Below are 17,225 nucleotides of genomic sequence, written 5' to 3'. Positions count from 1 at the left end.
TATCATATATATAACATAACATATAACAGTAACATACTCTTTAGAAATTAGAATCCTTGCTGTGTTATAAATAAAAATATTTGTCTTTAGCTAAAATGTCATAAAAGAAGGATAAGAAATAATTACATAATCTTTTGTTTTCCAAGCATATTTAACCTTCCTATATTATTTCAACCTTGTTTATTCTTCAAGAGAAGAGCAAAGGATTGTTCCAATGACATAAATACTTCAACTGCATACAACCTCATTCAAGGCCACACATTATATTTGACAGATGCCAATTAATTTTGAGTTTATTGACTGGCAATGAAATTTTTGCAGCTGCATATGGTTTTGTAAGCTTAAATAGCACCATAAAAGTTTCGGAGCACTGAGGCAGTACCCAGATTTGAGAACTACCATTCACACAGGTGTTTACTATTGCCCCCTGCCCACATGGCACCCCCAAAGCATCACAAACACATTGTGGCTGCTTCAGCCTGAGCTCGCTTGTCCTCCTGTGCTGGCTGGAAACTGACAGGTCAAACAGAACAGACAATTGCTGAATTCATATTGCATCACTTCCCCAGCAGGGTCAATAATGTATTTTCCTTTCTTCCTCCCAGTCACCACCTTCCATGAAAACGACAGAACTTTAATGCCTTTGCAGCCATTACTGCTCTCTAATTTGAGAAGATTTGCAGGTTCAGAATTATTGGGCTGGGGGCACAGGACAGCAGACCATACTGCACATACCTGACAGGTAACTAGACCAGATGAGGTGAGAAAACAATCCTGAAAACTCTCTTCCAAGACTGACCTGGACATTTGCCTGCACTACCTCCTAATTCTTGCAGACGTCTTAATGGCAACATTCTTCCTGAATAAAGAGCTATTGTTTTGGAACAAAACTGTCAATCTAAAAGGAGAGGGAAAAAAGAAAATCACTTAATGCAAAAATTTGAAAGGTGTGTTTAGCATATTGATTTAAGATTGTGAAAAGTTACATTTGAGTCTTACCTGCCATTTAGTGATTAGGCCTTGCTACCTTTTTAGTAGGACTACATTTTGACTGGATTTTGACTTAGACAGATACAACTTCTCCATCTGACAAACTCCCAGATTTTGCCACAATGATCTCATTACACATGTCCTGCTCAGAAAAATAGAAATAAAAAAAGCCCACAACTTTGCATCTGTACCTTTTCCTACAAAAGCTCTCCCACTTAAGACCACTATTCCTTTCAAAGAGACATGAAGTCTCTTAGTTTTCTCTTTTCGTTTATAGCTTAAACTTCTAGCTTGGGCTCCTCATTGTTTTGGCTCGGGACAAAAGTCCAGTTGCTTTGGTATCTGATACTGCAATTTTTGCTTCCAAGATCAATAACAACAAAAAATATGTTTCTTCCTCAAGAATACCTCCTTTCAGTCATCAGCTCACTCCCCATCCCAAATCTCAGGTTACAGTCCTTGTCAATATTCTTTCAGCTGTCTTATCCCTCTCCTCTATCACCCATATCAACCCATCCTCAAATCACCTCCTTCATCTCCTTGGTCCTCCAGTCTCCTGTCTCAGCTCCTCCAGCATCTGCACAGCTGCACCTGCCTCACCATCTGCAACTCCTCGCATGATTCATCACCAAACATAACAGACCAGGATTATTCACTGTTTGAAAAGCTACAGTGGAATTTACATCTGTTTCTGGAAGACATTCAAGAAGCCTGAATTTGCCTTCTTAGCAGAGAACACCACCACTGTGTATTTTCAGTGGTTTTATTTCACTGATAAACTTTATTCCCTTGTGCAGACATAATAACATGACTTATTTGATAAATTAAATTCAGCTTAACAGAGGGATTTATATCCTTTAAAAATAATGACCCTCAAACAAAATATTACAGATTTAGGCCTCTTCTGCTTGCAAGTGTCGTTTTGAAAATTGAGTAATTCCAATAAGCCAGCTTTTATACTCTTCTACCTGGACATAAAAATCCAATGTCTTCTGTAACTAGCACCTGAAGCTGTGTAGTTTACTTAGTTTACTTATTCTTTATTGTGCTACAATTTTACTCATTCATTAGAAATATTTTTACAGGCTCCTGTTGCTCAGCTATTACATTCAAGTAAATAAACAAATGAAACCTGCTAAAAATAAACTAACTTCAATTTAATGTCATGCCACAACTCAGAGTGGAATGTGAAACAAAATGCTTTCACTTTTTGTTGCTGGGGTTTTTTTTGTTGTTGTTGGTTTTGTTTTTTGGGTTTTTGTGGGTTTTTTTTTGGTTAAGAAGAAGTCCTTCAGTTTTATTCTGACAATTCAGACATCCCTACCTTTAAAAGTTTTCCTTTGTGATAAATGTATCACAGAAAAACAAGGCTTACACTGAGTTAGCGTTACTGACAGGAGCCTTGGCAACAGGCATGAATGCAATTAATCTACATTTTTTGGCAAATGGACATCAAGTACTTGTACTTGCAAGCTCCTGATGTGTCAGATAGAGGATATACTTGGGACACATGACTTCACAGCTCTAAATCAGGTCACTCACTACAGTATACAGATCACAAGCCTCACACTCCTGCGTGATCAAAAAGTGGCAAACTATAACCAATTATTTTCCTGCCATATTTTCCTTGCTCATCCTCTATGACATGGAAGGTATCTGGTGCCCTGTTTAACAGCAATACCAGCACTGATGTACACCTGCCCCTCCACTCTTTTTAACCAAGGAAGCCTCTGAACTGCAGAAAAGTGGAGGAAGAACATGAGTCCAGTGAAATAACCAGGAAAAGAAAACCTCTTTAAAAAGCCATGTATGTACTTTCATATTCCAGTTTTACTTCACTTTGTAAGGCATTTCAGCTGGCTTCTATCAGACATTGAAAGAGCAGTTATGAGGGACACAGCACACAGTCCCTCTCTGAAGCACAGCTTGAGTTACTGGTTGCAAAATAAGGTTACCTTAAGGGTACCTAGACAAGTCAGCTTAAGTAACGTAATAGCTCCCTCACATCAAAAGGATATCCCTTCAGTAGCTCCCTGGCACTGCCGCACCTTCCCTCTCCCTCTGTCCTTCCAGCCACGCAGCTCGCCGGTGCCTGCGCTGGCCCTGGCGCTGCCGGATCCCTCTGGCCACCTCTGGCACCGTGAACGACCCGGGGCCAGAGCTGCTCCGGAGCCTCCCGACTCTGCTCTGGCCCGCAGCAGCCTAACAGGCTCCCAGGAGAGAGCCCAGCCCGGGGCATGGCACGCTGCTCGGCCTCCCCGCAATCCCGACACTGAGCCAGCTCCCGGGAACAGTCCCTGGCCAGTTTCATTCCCCAGCACAGACACAGCCTCGGTGAAACAGTTCCATTCACTGAATCGGTAACACAGGAAAACCACAGACAGCTACAGAGAGCTGAACAGACCCACTGAGGGCAGCTAACAGGATGGACAGAGCCGTATGGATGGGAGAAGGAAAGAAGGAGCCTAGATCAGATTCAGCCATGCTGTGTAGCCACACTTCTTGCTGTAGCCCATCTTTGCAGGGCTGTCAGTAACCACTGAGAGAGGACATCCCATTCTTTTTTGCATTTATGTATTCATTCATACACACACCCCCTTGCCATGTAAAAGAGAAATATAATGAATGATGGCTGCAAATGGAACAATTCCATGTTCTTAGAGGATAATCACTATTACATTTCCATGGGATTTATAATCTTGAGAAAATGCAACTTCTTGTCAATTTGGTTAGAACGACAGCAGCTTAGTAAGCTGAAAGTCAGGTGCCTAGAAGATACAATTATCTTGAAAATTTGACAGCTGTTTGAAAACATTGGCCTGTTTATGCACAGTTACATCTGTACATCTCCAGCATAGAATGACAGGTACAACTGCTGCTTTGTTCAGAGGCAGTAATCCTGGGCTGCTTGTCTCTTACTTATCTAGGTACTAAAGCTTGTCTCTTACTTACACAGGTACCAAAGCTGAGACCTGATTTGATCACACTGGCCTGCTTAACTGCACACAGCATGTCCTTTATCCTGAGGTGGGCAAGAATATATAAACTTCACTTGTTTTTTATATATATGTATTCACATATATATAGCTATTTTGTAATCTTCCACTGAAAACTGCCAACAAGCCAACAGTACTCACTTATGACCCATGGGCTGCAATTAATTGTATTTTAACATCAGAGTGTAGGAATTAATTGACAGCTGGAGGATTTCTCCACTCTGTTGGACAGAATGCCACCAGGCACTAATAAACACAAGCCTCCAAAGCAGTCTGCTGACACAACACCCACCTTCTCCCTCCTCCTCCCCCACAGATCCAATTGGTTCCACATTATATTCTTCAGCCTTACTACTCCAGGGAACATTTTCCATACGTGTTGAATAAAGACGCCAGAGAGTTTGGTTTGGTTTTGTTTGGTTTTGCTTAATGGGAGCCTGCCCCATGACTCCAGTGTCAGGTACTTTGTACCATTCTTCCTGAAGCAGTAATACTGACAGCAAACATCATCAGTAATTCAAGTCTTCACTTTCAAGTAAGGTTTTGCAAATAAGACATGAGCTGTTCTTACCTTCTGAACATTCATGTTCAGTGGTTTGCTCTGTGATTTCTTATATCAATCATTTCCTGTAAATAATTTTTAAAACAAAACAGGCATGTAGCACTTATTTGTGTAATGAAACAAAAGAATGGCAATACAAGCCTATATTCAGGTAATAGAACTTAGCACAACAGTGCTGGATGCAACAAAACAGTAAGACTTGCCTCCAAATCTTAATCACAGGCTGTAGAATAGTTTCAAATGGTCCACTTTTATGATTTTTTTGTTGTTGTTAAATGTAAATAATATTAAGTCATTGCAGTATTATTTTTCCATTTAAAATACATCAAACTCTAAACCATTCACCATGATAAGTTCTCACAGCTTCAGGATGTTATACACTCAAAAATGAGTAAGGATTTGCTCAACCAGCACACCAAACAGCAGCTCTGGTTTCCTTCTATGTACTTCTCAACAAAATGAAAACAAATTAATGAGATACAAAAATGTGAAATATGAAAATATTGGACTAACTTGCTTTCACACGTATTTCATCTGCCTGGAAACATGCCAAAGAGCTGTACAACCTCAGTACAACTTCAGCTCACTGCTCTGAGTTCCTCAAGGCAGGCACATTTTGGAACAAGTTTCTTTTACTATTTGGAAAGATTTAGTGAATAATTTCCCAGTTTATACATATTTTAAAAACCATGACAGTATATCAGCATTTTTAGAGAGGGATAGGTAATTTGCCAAATGCTTGCCAATCTCTCCTACTCTTAGTGTTACCACAGGCATCAGACAACTTGAACTTAAACCAATACATTTAGATGAATACAGCACTACAGAACGAACTATGCCTCTTTGGTAGTTTGCATCTTTCCAAAATATAAAAAATTTAACCCCATACACACATTTTAAGACTTAGCAAAGACACACACAAACCAGTCACATAACAACTCAAGCCTCAGTCAGGATTCGAGTGCCCAGGAGTTGTGGTTTATAATCTGTAGTAATCTGTGCATGAGAAGTCCTTCACTGGACACAGAAATTACACTTCTTAGATATTTAAAGATACATGCAATGCACTTATAAATAAATATTGTTTCATAAGCAGAAACTATGGGAAGTGGTATGAGGAAGTGGAGTCAGATTTGGCAACATCTCAATGCCACATGCAATCTGGTCACACAACAGTCTCCTCATATTACTTGAGTATCTCTAAAACATGTAAAATATCACAGTCTTGGGACAGATTTTAGTTTTGAGGATTGTGATGATTAAGAGCCTAACCTTACTAGGCTTTCTGCTTCAATGAAAAATTCAGCCTTCTACTTCATAAAATGTCATTCAATATTTAATTTAACAGACCTGGTCCTTTGAAATGCGGAGCACTCTACTTCTAAAATATTAAGAAGTCAGAATTCTACTGACTAGCACCTAAGACAGCAGTAGATATCAGACTATATGGAAATTTTACTTTGTTCTCCTGATTGTGCTACTATTTTCTGTTTATCAATTATTTATTGCCACTACATGCTCAGATTTCTTTCTTTGTCATTTGAATATACATTAATCATTCTTTACAGAGATTCAATGCCCAGTCCATGTATATACTTACCCCTTCAAGCAGCATCTTGCAAGGCTGAAACAGAAGGTATTTTCCAAAATTTCCTCCCCTTCCATTTCATGTGCAGATTGGTGATAACAAGCAGTTCTTCATCAATAAAAAGCTGCTGACATTCTTAAAAAAAAAAAAAAAAGTGTCAATAAAATTTCCCAGGGCTTATTATACTGATTTTACATAGCTATGATGTAATGTAACTTCAGAAAAATATTTCTTTATGCTTCTTCTGAAAAAAAAAAAGTTTTCATTTCACTTGGGCTAAGACAATTTTTTAAATGACTGAGTTTTTTAATATGTCCCTAGTTTTACAGCAGGACCACACTGACATCTAGCTAACTAGGGAATATAACTGGTATACCCCAATATAATTTGGATTTTTTCCCTTCATACTAAAAGAATTCAAAACCACTCAGCTGAGAACACTATAATGACAGCCCTGTGCTATTTTAATTATCTGTTATAGAGTAAAATACTTTTACTCTAAAGAGAATTCTCACAAAGTCTCTCTGTGGAAACATTTACAGTAGTTATAGTTACCAAGGTGCACACATAGCCCCATGAGATGTCTTTGCAATTGATCTTTATTTTGAGGATTTACATCTCAAAGGTAGAGATTGTCTTTATATACTTTATAAGGCATATATATATTAAAAAAGCATACACAGCTAAAAATATCAAGCAATTTTTCAATTAGAGATGCAGAGAGATTTTGAAAAAGTGGATTAACAAAAAGTTTAAATTCCAAAATTATGTAAGAAAATACGCTTGTGCATTTACTAAATATGAATTCAACTTCATTTATTTTCCAAGATAAGTATGGTGTTCTGTTTTTCCCCTTTGCAAAAATATGACATGTGCAATAGAAGCAGAACTCAGAACCCAAATCTCATCAGGAAAGCTATAGAAAAGTAAGGACAAGAATAGAGCTGTTTGCAATTCTGAAGTAAAAGCTGCTTCTGAAAAAATAATAAGAAAAGTTATGTTTCCTTGCCTGCTTTGGGACAACAGTGAGCATTATAATCCATTCTTTAGAACAAGATTAGTATCTTAGGCCATATATCCTACTCTCCTGTAGCACATTATTGTCCCTTATATGTTTATAACACTCCGCACATGAACTATTAGAAGCATAACAACACAAAATCACAACTGAAGCGTAACCCTCTCTCCATGGTTTAAAATTCATGATACCCTTTATGAAGACTACTACTATTAACAGAAAATGAGGACACTAAAGAACTGCTGAAAAGCAAATGACAAACCCACACGGTATTTCCAATAGGTAGCCAAAAATCCCTATGCACCTGACAGTCAATATAAGGCACCAACAGCTTGATAAGAATACTTTTTTGGACCATGCTAAGAGCTCCTTCCAAACATGGGAAAAGACAGCAAGCATGCTGTTTGGGGAGTTCCACAAACCTCCGATAAGGTCTGCATACTCTCATCCTTCCAATACACTACATTGTATTACTTGAAATTCCCAAAGTTGCCACTCAAAGTCACTACGAGCTGATGGCCGCTCGGTAGCTCATGCCAACAAACAAAAGTTATGATACTGGTTTAGGTTTAGCAGACGTGTGACCACATCACATGAACCACAAGTGCCTCAGTTCCAGCACGAGACCAGGTAGCAGCCTCAATGCTAAGTCAATGATTCAGGATTAACAAAGGAAATCGTTTTTACAGCTGATCCATTTTGCTGCCTGCAAAGCAAATCTTAATAGGCGAGCAGTGGCAGATGCCAATGAGAAAGTCTGTGCATGCTCTGTAATACAAGGAGTTTGACCACGATTTTCCTTCACAACAAAACTTATGCAACACCTTTATTAGTGCAGTACTACTAAGACACCCAATACCAAAAGTGCCGAACATTATCATTCCAGATAATCCTGTATGACGAATCCTGTGCTCATACTACTTCCATCAGCGAGCTTAGGAACAGCTTCCCGTATCACTGAGTGAGACTGGGCCAATCTTAATATGAATACAAGGCAACACCTTTTCGTACTCTTTTCCTTTCTTACTTCTGGAATGCTTTTTGAAAAGCAAGTATCCAGCCCCACAGGGACAACCAAGAACGCGGCAAACCACAAAAGCAAGCCCCGGAGGCGTTCCCGCTGACCTGCTCCTCGCTCCCAGGCCAGAGGACCCTCCTCTGACCAGCCGACCGGGAAAAGCACAACCCGCCTGACCGAGCCAAGCCAACAGCGGGAACCTCCAAGCACGCACTTTCTGCCTAGTGCCCGAGTTCATTCCAGGTTAAGGGCAACCCAGATGTTCCATTTAGGAGACATGACAGTTGCCAACCAGCCCCTCGTGTGACAGCCCCTCGCATTACGCCCTTCTCTGTTCCCACCTCCAGTGCCCTGAAATCCCTCTCCCCTGAGGCTTCCCGGGTGGCTCTTTACCTGCGCCGGGCCGGCTCTGCCCGTCCCGCAGCCCCTCGGCCCCGTTCCCGCAGCCGGGGGCGGGCGCCGCTCCGATCGAGCAGCGGGAGCCGCTACAGCATCTCCCCGGGCCGGCTACCTCCGCCTGCTGTCCGCCGCCGCTCCGCCGAGGGCTTCACACCGCGGGGCCGGGAGATAAGTAATAGCGAATAGCAAGGGAGGGGAGGAGAAGAAAGGACAGGTCATTAGCAAAGCCGCCGCCGCGTTAGCGAGCCGGGGGCGTCACCCAACCCCGGGCGGGCGCTCCCGCCTCCTGCCGGCGCCCCGGCCGGGACACGGGCACCGCGCGGGTAGAGGCCGCCCCTAAGGCAGTACCGTGCATCGCTGCCACGCGCTGCGCAGGGCGGAGCCGGGCCGAACCGCGTCCCCGGCTGCCGGCGGGGAGGGAACGGGAGCGGGGAAGGAGCGGGGAGGGAACGGGAGCGGGGCGGGAGCGGCCGGTGACAGGTCCCGGAAGTGAGGTCGGCACACACCCCCCGCCGCGGCCGCGCGCCATTGGCGGGGCGGGGGCGGCCCCGCTCCCCTCACACCCCTCACTGTCCTCACACCCCTCACTGCCCTCACACCCCTCATTTCCTTAGCACTCCTCATTGCCTTCACACCTCTCACTGCCCTCGCACTCCTCATTGCCTTCACTCCGTTCACTGCCCTCACACTCCTCACTGCCCTCACACCCCTCACTGCCCTCACACCCCTCATTTTCTTAGCACTCCTCATTGCCCTCACACCCCTCACTGCCCTCACAACCCTCACTGCCCTCACACTCCTCACTGCCTTCACTCCATTCACTGCCCTCGCATTCCTCGTTACCCTCACTCCTTTCACACCCCTGCCACCCCTCACTGCCTACATTGCCCTCACATCCCTCTACTTTAAACTCCTCATTGCCCTCACTCCCTTCATAAGCTTCATACCCTTCAGACCCCTCACAACCCCCCGGCGCAAATTCCCTCCGTGCCCCCGCATTTTTATGGGGACACGGGGCTGAGGGGGTCGAGCCTGAGACCCCGGGATGTCCGGTCAGGGGCGCATAAAGCCCCGCCGGCCGGAGGGGCGGCCCGGCTGCCGCGGGCACGGTGAGCGCCGCCTGCCTGAGGGCCGGCAAGGAGGGGCCGTGGCTGTGCCCATCCATCGCTCTACGAAACACTTCTCAAAATCATATAAATGCGTGTTTGCCTTCACGTTTGCATTTCATGTGGGGAAGAAAAAAAATAACCAACTAACTAACCAATCAAAACCAAAATTTAATCAGGAACCCCACTTAATTAGTGAGTTGAGTAGCCAGTGGCACAGTACTGGGATGATAAAACAAGACTCACTTCAGATGTTTCCAATGGGAAGTTAAATGAGGCCTAGAAAGAGAAGAGAGCACTGTTTGGGGGGTTTGGTCCATACCACAGTGAGCACTACACTTAATTCCATAAATTTCTCATAAATTTGGGTTTAGCACGTGGCCCTGGACACCAGAGCACTCAGTGCAGAAACAACAGTAACAATGGAGGCTGAAAAGCCCCCAAAGGACCAGCCAGCGAAAGGCAATATTGACCATGGAAAACAGAAAATAACTAAAAGCCTTATATTGATTTAAAGTGTTTCAAACTGGTTCTGGTCACAGTTCGACTTCTCAACTACTAGAGCTGCTCCATGGTCTGTCCCAAGCTGGGCCAACACCCTATGCCACAAGAATCAGTTGATTTAGCAGGTTAATTCCCAGGTTTAACACCTACATATTTCACCACAGGTGAGGTGACATGATGCAAGTGCTGCAGTACAATTTTCCAGAGTGAGATGTTGGAATGGATGCAGGCTTTTGCCTGGGGAATATGCACGTTTTGAGGGATTTGCCACAGTTGCCAGTGAGAGGCATGCCGGGCTGACTCAGCTTTTTATCCACACCTCATCTTGTCCTGACTCACACACAAGTGCTGTCCCAAAGGCAGTAAAACACAAAATATTTATTGGAATTCAAAATGAGTTGTGGGTTGCTTCCTGTTTATGACCTGTGGGCTCCTCAGCCTACACCAAAAATGTAGCAAGCTCCATCTGCAGCAAGGAGGGCTGTGTTACTCCAGGCATGGAGGAGAGCGCTCTTAACCCCCGTTCTGGAAGTGATTCTTCTGAAGAACTTGGAAACGTTTTGTCCATGAAAATGACTGGTGTTGCAGAAAGTGTTAAAGGAGGAGAATCTATACCACGCTTAAAAGATTTGCACAGGAGACTGCAGTAGACTATTTTGTACTGAAAGAGCTTTTATTGACAATTATTGGATTGTGTAAATTTGTGTCACAATTTAAATCTTAATCCCATACTAAATGTAAAAATCCATTAGCTATTTAAATGTGCAAGCTTTTAGAAATCAGAAGTTAGATTATTTACCAGCTTTTTAGCTGCAATAACCTTCAATTAGTTTTATATTCTATTAATATGCAATAACCTTATTACAATTGCCTAACAGTTTGACAGTTGTGGAAGAAGCAGCCACATTTGTGCAGTTGTTGATTTTCCATCTTTCCAGTAGCCAGCTGGCTTTGTCAGAGGCCTGCACAGCCACACACAGCATTTCTATCACAAAAGAGATATTCATTTGCAAGAGAGAAATGCCTTTTCATTTACTTAAAGGCCAGATATGGAGTCTCTCATAACAATTCTGTGGGAGCAGATGAGCAGCTCCAAGTCAGCACAGACTCATTCAGAACTTTGGGAGGACAGACCATACCAGGGAAAATTGGCAGCGCCTTTGCCACCTCCTCCAGCTACGGGTAGAATGCAGGAAGTGGGCTGACCCTGTGCTCAAATATTTGCTGTGGTTTCTCTTGCTGATTTGATGATAGAGATTTTAACAGACAATGGGCCTTGTTTTTGCTGGGTCATCGTAAAATACTTCCACGACAAAGTCGATAGAGCCATAGAGCCTTCCCATTTGAGTATTTATTTGAAGTGGGAACTACAGAAACCCAGTGTTGTAGCCAGCACTTTATCAGCTGAAATAGCATACATAGGGTTCTGTTTCTCTATCAGTGCCTACTGAAGCCTTACAGAATTAACATGTACTAATGGAAAATTAATTACATTAATCTTTGAATCATTCTTATTAAAAGAATAGAAGAGGCTGGACAATCACAAAGCAAGAAGTTTTGTGAGCAGACGTCACTAGCAGAAGTCTAGAAAACTGTCAGAGTGTAATTTGATTTTTTTTCTGTATAACTTTGTGCATGCTGGATCCTGCCCCTTTGTGTCTGGTCGAAATATGTCAAAGCCAAAAGTCCCATGTAATAATGAACAGAAGAGGATTAAATCTGATTTATTTAATATACACACTATGCAAATCATTGTTAAAAGCACAATTCTCTCTCATTAAATCAAACCCCTTAAAAAAACCCAAACAACATCCAAGAAAACTGGTCAAGCAGAGGAGAGACCATTGAGATGTATCCACCCTGAGCTTTCCTTATGAAGCTCTCTCTCAGCATAGCAGTCTGGGTACAGAAATATCTGTGCTGCTTTGTTTTGCTGTTGATTTTAGGTCAGGCTGGATTTGAGGGCTGGTTGTTTTTAGATGCATGTCTCTCTCCTGGATTAGAACAAAGCTCTAAGGCTAAAGGTGATAAATGAAAACATTTAGATAAGTCACATGAGACTCATTTGCCTCATTTTCCTATGACAGGTTTTGGATGGAAGCAGGATGCAACTTACAAGTTTACACAAGCCTACTGTTCCACAAAACTATTTAGACATTCAATGTTTAAAAAAATCTAAGATGAGATTATATTTCCCAACAAAATAAGCAATGAAGCTGTTACTTACATTTAATTTCTGTTAGAGATGTTTACCATGCCACCCCATCTATATAAGGTATAGCCTTGGTCATTCAGATAATTTCTTTTCATGTTTGAAAGTTACTTTGCTCATTACTCTTCACTTACTGAAACAACTCATAACTTGCCAGAGCATCAAGATCAAACATTGCAGGTGTCCATAAATTTCTCCCTGTGTCAAAAAGACTTCAGAACAGTTGCATGTAAGATCATGGTGCTTTAAACTTATTAACCCTTCTTAAGCCAAAATGTTTAGAATTCCTCTCATTACTCTTTATGCTGGTGCTGTCATTGCTGCTATGGGTTTTCACTACATGATTGCCAGTCAGGTTGAGAACTGGTGAAGTTTTGGGGTTTTTTTTAGTGTTTACCCTCTCATCAGTATTACAACCAGTGTGTTTAATTTCTTTGTTTTAATAAAAAAAAAGCTCTTTAAAGAAAACTATTACCAGAACAAGCACCTTTCTTACAGTAAAGCAGGATGTCCCAAATCTTTATTCTGAGGGAGAGCCCATGTTGGATTGGGAGGAAGCAGAGGGGAAAATTACTGACTTGAAAACACCTTATGGCAATAAGCAATTACTCTTAAAACTCAGCTGTGGCTATTCTTTCCCAAATTTGCCCTACCTTCTCATCTGAATGATTTCTTTCTCCAGTGTAATATTCCTTTTCTATACATTTCTTTTTGTGCTGGACACTGCATTACCAGATTCAGCAGGATTTAGCAAGTTTATTTATGCATTTTGTTTTTGGTCTCTGGGAACTGCTAGAAATCAGTTAAGCTTAATATAATAAACATATACATTTTTAGAAAACAAATCACTGCTTGGTATCTTGAACTGGGGTGGATTGCTCCTTCCTTTCTTTGATGAATGTGGTGCTTGCCATAGTGTGACTGAGGGAACAAGTTTCCTCCTTTTTAGGCAGATTTTTCCCTATTATCCTTGGAAATAAATATACTCTTAATTTAATTGTTTAATGCATTTTAATTTATTTATCCCAGTATTTCCAGTCCTTTGAACTGAATACCATTTGAACGTTTCCTGTTTCAAAGAAAGAGTTTCTTTCTGGTCCAGGTTTCCCACTTGTTCCTACTTTTGTTTTGTTACCTCAGTGAAGCCTTTGTTGCCCCCTTTTCCCCAGTCTCAGTTTCCCAGTTGGTGTTTTATCCATGTCACTGAGATTCTCTTCTTGGGTGATATACTTAAAATCTGTCCCTGTTTTCGCCCCCATAACTATGATTCAAATCTTACTCACGAGTGGCTATTGCAACATATCTTTTGGCCCTCATTCTCTCCTGTCTCCAGCTAAAGCTAACTTTCACTGTCCCCTCTCAAGTCTCTTTTCTATTTACGTCAACTCTGTACCCTCTTTGATGTCTGCTTCCAATTCCCAGATCTTCTTTCCTGTCACTTCTGGTGCACTCTCTACTGTCCTTTACCAATCCTGCAGGAAACCTACTCCTTCCCTGCACAGCCTGTACATGAGCATGACACAGCACAACAAAGAAGCAAGACAGAATAAACAATTATTAGCAATTTCTACTTGGTTTTCTTTTTAACGTGTCCTCCTATGCATCTCTGCAGTCTGTATTTATTCCTTTGCATGCCTTGATCAGTTTATGCTGTCACTGGTCAATTTTCCCAGCATCAATGCTTATCTATCCTTGTCTAGCTCTAGTTGTAGACTTAATATAAGTTGCAGAAGTTTCTGGGCCTTCACTCATGTTTTATGCAGATTTCAAGAAGGAATTGCTGTGAAAATATCAGCGTGCCCTAAATAATTTTGCTTTGTAAATAATTCCGTCCAACTGCAGAAATTAAAACTGAAGTTGCAACTTCCATTTGCCTCCATACCCTGGACAGCTCATGCACCAGAGGTGTAAGCACACCTCTAGCAAGGAGATGCAGTGGTTGTAGAGGCTGTACTGCTGCCAGAGCACCAAATGAGATGCAGTGGTTGTGCACACATTGTGCAACTTCCAGAGCACCTGAGGATATGCAGTGCCAATCGTGCATGTGTGCTTGTTTTGGTGCAAAGTCCCGTGGCTCCTGATGGGGAGCTCAAAGCTAAGCGGATTTGGGTCTGTTTGGTTCTAGCAGAGGCAATTAAAGAGAAAGTACAGGTTGCTGCCATTTCCGGAGTTGGCAGCATGTGGCATACAGCAGGATATTTGCCGGGTGGTAGTGGTGCTGTGTGTCCACACCAGTGCATTTCCCCGAGCTCATCTAATCACAGATTTGCAGTTCTCCAGGGTCCTTAATGCAAGCAGTTTCTTTTCCTTGTACTGCTTGTACTTATCTCCCCCGGAGGAAGGAGAAGTATTTCTACTGTGCTGTCAAGTAAAAATGTCGAGTTTGGGTGTGTAAATGTGAGACTTAGTCAAAGCAATTAGCTGAGTAACCATTGAGCTTAAATTGTTTTCCTACCCTGTTTCCAGCCGGTGATTAACACCCGCTGTGATACACACCCAACCTTTTCCAGCACTCACAAGTGATACACCGAGCCTCAGCCACAGCTGCCTTGGGATGAACAATCATACAGCTCATTTCGGGACTCTCTGCTCAATCGTTGCACATCTAAAAGTCAGACTTCAAAACAAAGGCACATATAATGGGGCTGATGCTTTGTAGGTACCAGTTTTTCCTTTAAACTTTGTGCACGTTCCTGTTCAAGTACTTCTCACTGCTCTTCACACTGACCAGCTTTGCTATGTGAATAGGAGCTGCTCGTAACTAAGTCCTAGACAGGTATTTTTAAAGCAAGACTGTACTTCTAAAATTGTTTAAAGTGTTTGATAAAATAATTTGTAAACAGGATGTTAAAAAACATAGAAGAGGGAGGTCAGAGGAGACTTGAAAACACATTGTTATAAAACAGATTAACAAGCTCATTATTGGCTAGAAATTGAGGCTTACCCGAGGCCAGCAAAAGAAAGGTCACAGTTTTCTGATTCTGTGGCCTCAGAAAGATCCCAACATCCAGTACCACCTTTTATTTGTCCTCATGCCATGCTGCATCACTCCTCAATCTTGCCAATTCCAGCTTTTTGCTGTGCTGTGAACCAGATCAGGGAACCTGTTCCACTGAAAAATAGGAAATAGCAGCAGAAAGTAAGAATAATTTCATGATCTAATTCATGGCATGTGCCTCACATCTGGGAGGAGCACTGGCTGAATTTCTGCCCTCTGCACTACCCTGGAAATCAGCCTGGCATCAAACCCTGGTCCAGCCTCACCAAGGACATGGAAAAGGCGACTGTGGCAGGGAACCTGAGGGATAAGGAAATAGAGGGAAGAGCTTCTTTCAGTGACTACAGGGAACCCTGGAAAAGGAGGTGATTTTCAGCTGGATCATGAGGAGCAAAGCCAGAGGATATCTGCTGGAGTGTGGGCAAGTCCAGCTTATTTGGACATAAGGAATGTAAACAGCAGCAGGCGCCTTTGTGGGGAAGGACGTCATTGCAGCAACACGAAAGCATCAACTGCTAACACTGTATTTATCCAAACCGTAAAGAACAATTTTAAATAAGAAGAGGTTTCAAAGCTGTGTTTAGCTGGAAGAACTGTGTGGGAGAGGGGTGGATACCTTTGGACTTTGTTAATAATTAAGTGGAGGAGTGTGTTAAAGCCTATGGAATGGACAGCATGGTAGTAAAAATACCATGACTCATTGAAGCTGGAGGTTAGCAAACAGTCCCAAGTAAACAAAATTGCACATGACAGATCCTTGTGTAGTAAGACCCATCTCTCTTTAGTGAAACCGAGCCTGAAATGCTCCATTGGCTTCTGAAAACCTCATGACCTTGTGGAAACGATTTGATGCTGAACCTGCAAGAAATAGAAATTGTGTTCAGAACTAGATGAAAATCCAGCATGTTTTCGAAGCTATACATTTGCAATATTCAGCATATTTTCCAAACAGTTTTTTTCTCATAATAATCCCTGAGCTAATGTCTTTCCAGTTAAAAAAAACCAATTTTCTTGTATCATTTCATTCACTCCAAATGCAGCAAGAGCCAGAAGAAAAATCTGGATATATGGTTTAAAAGAGGCAAGGACAAGAACTTGTTTAAGGAGCAGCCTGTGAAGTCTGCTTTTCTGTGTACTAGTGTTATCAGAGATTTAGTTTTTAATTGAATTATTTCACAGATCTTCCCCCACTAAAAAAAGAATTTGTTACTATCTTTTGCATATATTAATATAATTGTCTCCCTTTCTCCCTTTTTACCTCCTGTTTATGTCTTGAGGTACATTTGGCTCTAGAAACTGGCAAATAAAATCCATAAGGTTTGAATGTAGAGCAGCAAATACACCAAAGCTGGTCTTCTGCCAGCTACCTGCCTCTCTGGGTGCACACACACTGGTTGTCTGGCTTCGCCCTTTCTACAGCCATAGCTGGAGACCCCAGAAATTCCCAAACCACTGGAAAATGCTGACAACAGGACAGACAGATCACTGATGCCATTCTGGGAGCCTCCGAGAAGAAGAACCATCATACAAGAGTGGTTAATTAGAGCTGTATCATAGAGTTTTGCACCCATTTAGAGTTGCTATCTGACAGCAGTTGCTCTGATTACCTAATTCATCTGTGTGCAACTCTGCAAATATTTGTTAGAGAACACAAAATATTTGCTGTTTTTTCTGGGGTTCAATATTACAAATGTTTGTTCAATGTCCAGCCTGGGATTTTCAAATGTTTCTGATATCTCAGTATACCTCCAATTTATTTCTATTTAATCTGGAAATAAAAAAAGATCTTGTCAATATAGCTGCCCTGTACATCTCATTCATGTTTACATTCTGG

General features: G+C 42.0%; 1 protein-coding gene across 6 annotated transcripts in view; it reads right to left on the bottom strand.

The window, feature by feature from the left end:
* The window catches only part of PPARA (peroxisome proliferator activated receptor alpha), a 40,071-nt gene extending 24,360 nt beyond the window's left edge, over positions 1-15,711 (bottom strand). Inside the window, exons 1-5 of one of the 6 annotated variants that reach the window (XM_053977452.1) lie at positions 8,920-9,010; positions 8,566-8,717; positions 6,149-6,271; positions 4,558-4,613; positions 1,000-1,132 (exon numbers count right to left, since the gene is read on the bottom strand). The gene's annotated coding sequence lies outside the window, so the exon portion shown is untranslated. Of the gene's footprint in view, positions 1-799; positions 819-999; positions 1,133-4,557; positions 4,614-6,148; positions 6,272-8,565; positions 9,011-15,337 lie in introns of those variants that run through there. The other 5 variants (XM_053977449.1, XM_053977453.1, XM_053977451.1 and 2 more) reach the window with 5 other exon arrangements.
* Between the last annotated feature and the right edge of the window lie 1,514 nt (positions 15,712-17,225).

Source organism: Vidua macroura, chromosome 5 (genome assembly GCF_024509145.1).
Source record: "Vidua macroura isolate BioBank_ID:100142 chromosome 5, ASM2450914v1, whole genome shotgun sequence".
Classification (NCBI taxonomy): Eukaryota; Metazoa; Chordata; class Aves; order Passeriformes; family Viduidae; genus Vidua; species Vidua macroura.
Note: the sequence above shows the minus strand (reverse complement) of the source record. Positions and strands in the feature narration are given on the sequence as shown.